The following is an 8,050-nucleotide window of genomic DNA, read 5'->3' as shown; positions in this document are numbered from 1 at the left end:
CATTAGTCATTTGCACTTCAGCTCCCAGAATTTTTTTTTTTCTGAATTCAGTGACTGAGGAGGATTAATTCCAGACACGTATGTCCATGTATTCCCCCCTTTCCTTCCACCACCACTTTCGAACCCTCCTGGATCTCAAAACTTAGATGATTATGTCCTTCCCATCATGGTAGAGCATGTCTTAGGACTGAGGCATGAGAGCTACCCAAAGAGCAGGGCTACAAGGAACAAGGTTGGAAACACTAAGAGGAGACCCAGGCATCTCAAGGCCACCAAGTCTCAGCACAGAGGGTGAGGACTTAGAAGATCTGCAGAGAAACCCTTTGAAGATGCACGGACAGGCGTCTGACAAATGGACCAGAAGGAAAGACCAGCTCAGTTCTGCACCAGAGTAGTTCTTCTGGCCACAGTAGCAGGAGCTCACCCAACGTTTATTGGATGCTGATTCATCATCAAAGTACTGTGATTTCCTACAAGTTCCCCTTCCTACTCAAGCCCACATCCTTGCCTTACCTTCAGCTGTCTCCTCTTGCTCTTTCTTCCTTCCATTCCCACTCACAACCTCATAAGCCACACGCTGACGGACGGCAGCTTGGCCAGGCAGTGAGCAAAACGCTGATTCTGGAGTCAGGGCAGCTGCCAGAACAACCCAGGAGCAAAAACCACTTCAGCCTTTGGAAGAGGAACAAATGGGAAAGGAGCATCAAAGGCACTAGTACTACCAAGGTCACACAGAGTCAAGGAGAGGGAGCCCTAATATATCTCAGATGCCTGATGGGCTGGAGGAACAAGCGGCTGCTGAGGCTTTTTGCAGGGCAGGGGATGACTGTGAACGAAGGTTGCCATCTGTGGTAGTTTCAGAAGGTATCGCTCCACAGCTCTCTGTTCCTCTGCCAAAGGGATGAGGTGGACAGACAGAAGCAGTAAGGTTTTGGATCATCTGCTTTAAGACACAGAGCTCACTTGTTGGAGCCTCATGGTTCAGTTTTGCACCTAACCCACCCACTCGGTCAAGAGGCCAAGTAACAATTGGAAAGTCTGACCAATTTTTGCAGATCAGTTGTTATCCACAGAAATTTGTCACCTTGGGGTTTTCTTTTCTCAGAGATGTAATTCCAGCTGGGATGGGATTTCTCAAAAAATTCACAATTCTTTCCAGCTGTGCAGTCTGTGAACATGTCATTGTGCTCCAATATTAGCATATGTCTTTGAAACATTTCTAATTAATATTAATTGTTTGGGTGTTGTTTATTTATAGAGTTCAGGATCATCATGACAGACCCATTTAACCACAGAACCTCCAGTCAACAAGTATATTCTTCACAATTAAAAGCCTTCTCCCAAACCAAACACCTGTTTCTAATCCTTTAATTTGTATCTACATGTCAAACACTGATGTACTGAAAATGAGCAGTACAGCGCTAGACAACCACCTCTTCATTGGTCCTTCTAGAAGAGCAGCTCCCTGTCTCAAAGGCCACCTTGGAGAAATAAGCCCCGACACAGGTCATGTGTCCTGTAGGGAGAAGCAGCTGGTCTGCAAGATCTGGTGGCAGGGAAAGGCCACTGCAATGAGAGTTTAAGCGGCTCCTTAGAGTGGTTCTTCATTCTCTGTTTTGAGATCCCTTTTGAGCACGAAGCCATGTGTGTACCACTGACAAGCAGCATGCAGTTTTCCAAGGTTTCATGGACAACAAGCAGTTCACAGATCGTGATTCAGGTTCTGCTGCTTTGTACATTTGCATAGTTGTGTACATCTCCAGCCAAACTAACTATATTTTGGAGAAAAATAACTTTCCCTTGCTGAGGGACTAACCGCAACATCCTTATCCACACTGATTAACCTCTCTCTGTTCTTTCATCCCTTACTGCATTGCTCCAGTGACGACTTCAGAAGATGACTTAAACTTCAAGGGACTGCCCTAATCTTGCCCACAGGGAACAGAGTTGATGATGCCTCAAAATACTTGCTCTAGCAGTAGCTATGGAGTTGTCACAGCTACAATACACTCTATGGGTATAAGGCTTTAGGCACTGACTTTGTAGACTCATACATGTATTAGTTCCAGATTTTCTATGCATTAAATTAGGCCATGAAAGTACTTACACCTCAGAGTAAAATCACCGTAGACACTGAAAAGTACCTGAGCATTCATAATTAGCAGGGAATTTGCAAACCCCCTTGTAGCCAAAGTCTTAGGCAAGTCTACAGGAGCTGCCTGTAGTCTGGAGTATTCCACATATCAGGACCACAGACTTGAAGCTTTACCCTTTCATACAACAGCTTTTGCCATCACTCTTCACTGTGGTCAGCAGCTACCACATGAGCCATGCTGCCCTAGTTCACACGCTATAATAAACGTGGCTGGGATCAGACATGCTGATACCACACTTATTTCTATCATGCCTCAGGACCCCACATTAGCAGATAACGTACGTACACACATACTGCCCAGAGATTGTTCAACACTCAAAAAAGTAAAGAAAGGGGACAGAGTGGGACAGAGATATTGAGAAAGGTCTTCCTGAATCCCACCAAACTTCAGGAAGTTAACCGCAGTGACTGGGAAGCCTGCTCACCCACCGGTAAGTCGGGCATCTCCAGCAGGTGATTTGCCCCTTCTGAGGGACATGAATTACACCTGCAGTCTCCAGGGGCTCAGGTGCAAGAGGCCATCAGTTATTTACTTCAGGCAGGATTCATCTGACTAAACACAGATGTCTACGCCGAAGGCACCTCCACCTCAGCCCACCTCCCCAGGCTCTTCATCAGCAGTGGAGAGAAAGCACTTCAGGCGTGGGTCTTCTCATCCTCACATTGATGGCCCAAATAGAGCCGGTGCATTACCCACCATTTAAACACTCCTGTTTCTCTCCACTGTATAAGCACAGTCTTTGGCAGGGGTAGCTCAGCAAACATCCCCGCTGCAGACACTGTGTTCCCATGAGATGAAGCCTGTCCTAGCCTAGCCTAGCCTAAGCGTGTTCCCTGCCCAAATTCCCAAAAACGACAGTTCTGCAAAGGCTGAGGTGCTGCTAACCCAATCTTGAGGCAGTGAAGATGAATATGATGATCTCTCAGGCATTTTTCCAGCCTTGCTTTCTAAGACCACATGCTTAAATCATCCACAGTGTTATTAACCTGCTTTAAATACCCGTGTACTGGCACCTAAGGGACACCTGTCCTGCAAGAGAAATGTTCAGAGTTTTGCTGAAATCAGTTATTATAAACACACTGGGATTTCTCAGGGTGTAAAGGCTGTATTTAATTCCTATTTACAAAGTGACGAGAAGCAAGACTCAGCAAATGGAAAGCATTATTTAAACCAAAGGTGCAAAGGTCAAGCCATATACATTGCTTCGTGTACAGATTTACACTGGAAATGAGGTGCAGCCAGATAACAGAGCACCAATCTAGTAGAGCCAGTGGAGGAAAAAACTGAGGCTGAATTTAGACCTTGGTGGGTTTCTGAAGGGATTAACTGGTTTCGATGGCTATGAAAGTAGAGAGCTGACTTCACAGCTTGGGCAATCCCTTCCCACACCGCATGCCCACAAGGAGCTACAACATTCAGGCACTTTCCATGAGCAGGTTGCTTACAGCATTTTAAAAAAGTCCCTGCTCCTGCCCAGCACTCCTGCAGAGATTGATCTCCTTGCTGCAAGATAAATGTTCTCTCTGCAGCTATTGCCACTGCATTAAAAGACTGATTAGGTCATTAAGCCTATCTCAGGGCCAATGCAAGATTTTCCCTAACGTATACTTTCTAGTTCTTTGTCCAGGCTGATTTTAATGACTTCTCCACTACTGAGGTTGGCTGCGTGGCATAAAATCACCTTGAAATGATGGGGGTAACAATGTTTCTGCCAAGGTAAGCTGCTGTTTGCAATTTTTTTTTTTTTTTTCCCCTGACTCCTTCAGATTTTACAACATTTTTCAGGGTCTGGAAACAGCTGAAGTGCTGTCATTAGCAGTAAGCAGCCAAAGCAAAGGAAGGAGAAAAAAATGGAAGCATTCTTCTAACCATATGTCTGTTCCCCATGTCTGTCTAGAGAGTGCAATTAGCAATAGATAATCACTCAGTTTAGAAATGCTAGACCCCGTAGGCAGCTTTTGTGACTGAACACAAGGGATATGCAGTATTAAGTAGTTACTCTGCCTCAAGAGATAATTCTCAGTAACACTTAGTGGGTCAGAAATCATGACTGCGATCAAATTTAGCTATTACATCTTGGTCCAATAAAAATATATCAGGTGCAATTTAGAAACAGAATAAGAAACTTGCATAAAAGCAAACATAAAAGAGGAACTTTCCTGTCACATTTCCCTGCCTATCTTTTTTAGGTTTGCTCTACGTTAGAGAAACAGGAGGTCGAGACCTTTTGCCTCTTTGCCACATTGAATTTGTTGCAAGGTGGGTCTTCCTCCCAGCTCAACCAGCTGGTGAGCTCTGTGGGCAGAGGAGAGGGAGAAAGAAGTTCAAGCTCTCCCCTTGGAAGCTTTCCCTATCTACAGAGAGGTGTCCTGCTTCTTCCCAGGTACCTCCTTCCTCTCCTCCCCTTACTGCTTCTTGGATGGAGTTACTGCAACTGTCACAGACCTATAGACCCATTGCTGGGAAGCCCTGGCAGCAGATGCCAGGGGGAGGAAAGCCCCAAGGCTGGCCCTGAGGCTGAGCCCAAGAAGCTCATTACACAGATGACTTCCCTATTGAGCAAAGTTTGCTGCTAGGGAGGCCAGAGAGATGGTTCCTGTTTTCCAGTCTGCTAAGACAGACGGTGTGACCAAAAGCAACTCTTCTGTTTCTTGTCCCATTGCTCTGTGCCTTTGGAGCAGGGCCAGCACCAGCACTAGATGTCTAAGCCTTGGTCGCTGCAAGCGGATCTTGCCGACAATTTATATCTTTAAGCACCACTACAACACAAGCTCACTAATCCTCTCCTGGCTGTAAGAGCAAACAGCATGGATTTTTCCAAAGTGCTGAAAGAAGCTTCTGCAAACCAACTCAGTTTCTTGAGATAGGAAGATACATAACTGCAAGGAAGAGCAGTTTCCCTCGCCCCCATCCAGGAAGCTTTATTTATGTTCTTGGTAGTTCTGTAACGATGCCCTTGACTAACGTACAAAGTACTCGTGGCCAGATAGCAAGGTACCAGGTAACAAAACTAAAAAACCCTAGTCTCAGTTTTAACAGGTGACACTACCATCCCAGATCCATCATTACTGCTGCTTCTGAGAATGAAAGTGGGCTGGCTACAAGAAGCCAAGAGAGGGCAAGGGCCTGCTTCCCCAAAGCCATAAAAAAAACCCCAAACCTCAGTCTCCTACCAAGACCCCTGAGAAGTTCAAATGAAAGAGCTTAGGCTCAGGAAGCAAAGGCAAAGTTGGGTAAAGCTTGGGAACACCAAGGGCCATTCCCAGGATGCTCCCACCTTGACTTTCCAGGCAACCAACTTGTTTTGCCCCAGATAAATCCCCCTGAAGTGCTCACCCTGGCATTGCGTTACCGACAGCCTTAGAATTCGAGCAGTATTGCACAACCCCAAAACTGCTATCCATGGTCTTGCAGTACCTGGCATGCTCCAGCCAGACTCAGGGGATTACACACACATTTCTCCTGCTCTACGCCCTCCACCTTCTTCCGAAAACCAAGGCAGATGGATCTATTTCAACTCTGATGTATTTTATTTTGGTGTGTTGCCCACCTGGAAGGGCTTTCATTTGAGGAGTTTTATTAGAAGACATATGAGAAGCAAGCTTTGGTGATACAGACAGCAATGTACGAATGACTTGCCTTCAACAAATGTTATTTGGGCTTTCCTTAATAAGGCAATAGGGTAAAAAGCCTTGAGATGTGTTTATCGTTTAAGTCTGGAATAAGTTTTTATCAAGGAAACTATTTGGCATCTGCAACTCTTCGTTGGTTCATATGACAACCTGTTTCGACTTGATATTGTTAGAAATCAATGTGCAAGGTTAAATATGACATTATAACTCAATGTTTTAGTGCCATAAATGCGACTGTAGTTATGCTAAATCAATAGAATACGGTAGCCCAAATTTACTGCAGAGTCACAGCATAAATAGTTAATTCATGGATATTGCTTTACCTGGTTTAGAGGTAAAAGGGTTGTTAAGAACAACGCTCTGGAGCTGTTCCCCAAGGCTGTATTGCAACAGCTGTCATTCATCTTCCATCCAGCCTGCCAGGCTTCTGAGTATGTTGAAAGAGACTTTGATTTTAGCAATAAAAATAGGTAGCTCAAATTTTGCTTGTTTTGTTGCTGTGCAAGCACAACTCCCCTAGAATAATTTCCTGTGTTTCTGTTTAAAGGGACGAGCCTTTCAAAACTAACAGCTTAGCAAACGTGTTTTTAACTTCATGAAAGAAATGGAACTTACTTGCTTCTCAAAAAGCATCTCACTTTGTTGTTTAACTTTTTATTACTGCTTATACAAAAGTCATTCATATTAAAGCAATTAGCATTAATATGCATGCAACCGGTTTTGCAAGCAGTATGCCTTACATCTGCAGCTGCCTTCCCTCTTGTGTCTTGGTAAAAATACCTCCCATAAGTCCCTGTGTCTTTGGAAACCATCTTCCATATATGTTACTGTGTTAAGAAAGATGAGAAGAGGTTGGAAGTCAGATACCCTATTAGCTCACCAATGCTATGTGCCTTGTAAATGTTAGAAAGTATGATATAAAGCCTACCTTAAAGGGAGATCATTGCGGTATGTTGTTTTAATTTTTTAATTTTTTTTTTTTTTTAATCAAAGCTAATTTGAAACAACTCAGATGAGTTACACAAGAAAAAAAAAAAAATCTATCTTTTCACAACTACTATCTCTGTGCCTTTTGGAAAGGGGATTTTCCAGGTTTTTGTTTGTGTAGATCAGTGAGATTTGTAGGCACCTGGATGTTAAAAAAGAAGTGGGTTTGTGCTTGCTTGATAGTTTCCATGAAAATCTTGCTTTGGGTCTTTATGAAGGTCTTGCCATGTTAATTCTTCTGGAATGGCTGAGAAAACTCATCTCTGAAATCAACTTTATATGAAAGATTATGCAACTTCACTGCAATGTTTGGAGGTAGACTAGATTATGCAGGGGTTTCTTTCTGCTGGAAAACAGGTTTTTGTCAAAAGTAATTTCTATTCTACAATGAAATCTTTTTTGTAGTAACCTTTAAATCCTTTTGCAGCAGGGAATTTCCAAATAAAGCAAATATTTGAATCTACTTTGCTTTTCAAAGAACAGATTGCAGAGTGAAAGCAGAAGTCGAACGGAAACAAAATTTTTTTTACTTAAATTAAAAGTACATGTTGGTTTACTTTTATACTTTCCTCAGGGGGTTAGAAAATAAATAGCTATATAATAAAATGAATTAAAACAACATCAGTAGGATTCCTGACATGTTCCTTAAAAAGAAAAATGAAATATACTTGTGTGTGTAGAGCTGCATTTATAGATTTTTTTTTGTTACGGTCATTTATTTTGAGAGAGAGGAGGGTTGTTTGTATGGTTATGGCTTCTTACCAGGATTATGGTTTCTCATAAGATGGTATTGCTCCATCATACAGGGCTCTGGGTTACTTCAATAGGTTTTGATATAACTTCGAATTTCACAGGAGGGGGCAGGGGAAACTGGAATAGAAAACTTCAGCCGACTTTTCTTTTCCCCTTTCAGTCCTCCGTTCCTGTTCACATATGTTTACAGCCACTTCCAAGGATGATAACTTCTTTGAAAGGGTTGCAATTTAAGCATTTTTATACACCCCAAGTGTATTGCACCTATATAACTCTTATTACCATATAACTCTTTCTAACTACAAAACTCCTTTAGGGAACATAATATTGTTTGCATTAACTCAGGAGCTAGGAGCCAGCAGGCAGGATCTGGGACACCTCGTGCAGGGCATTGCACATGTCTACATCCTTTATTCTGGGATGAAACAGGCCCAAGAGCCCTTTTATTCCTCTTAATGGCCAAATAGATTATAAAAACATTTCTTCACAGGAGTGGCTCTAGAGATAAGAAATGTTTATCAG

The 8,050-nt window shown here is 43.0% G+C and overlaps 1 long non-coding RNA gene across 1 annotated transcript; it reads right to left on the bottom strand.

Moving 5' to 3' along the window:
* Positions 1–215: 215 nt before the first annotated feature.
* LOC128152703 (uncharacterized) lies at positions 216–7,647 on the bottom strand. Its single transcript, XR_008238733.1, has 3 exons — positions 7,538–7,647; positions 6,529–6,615; positions 216–672 (listed from the first exon to the last, which is right to left on the bottom strand). It is a non-coding gene; the product is annotated as an uncharacterized LOC128152703 (long non-coding RNA).
* Positions 7,648–8,050: the final 403 nt, after the last annotated feature.

Source organism: Harpia harpyja, chromosome 2 (assembly GCF_026419915.1).
Source record: "Harpia harpyja isolate bHarHar1 chromosome 2, bHarHar1 primary haplotype, whole genome shotgun sequence".
NCBI lineage: Eukaryota > Metazoa > Chordata > Aves > Accipitriformes > Accipitridae > Harpia > Harpia harpyja.
This window is presented reverse-complemented; position numbering and strand designations above follow the sequence as displayed.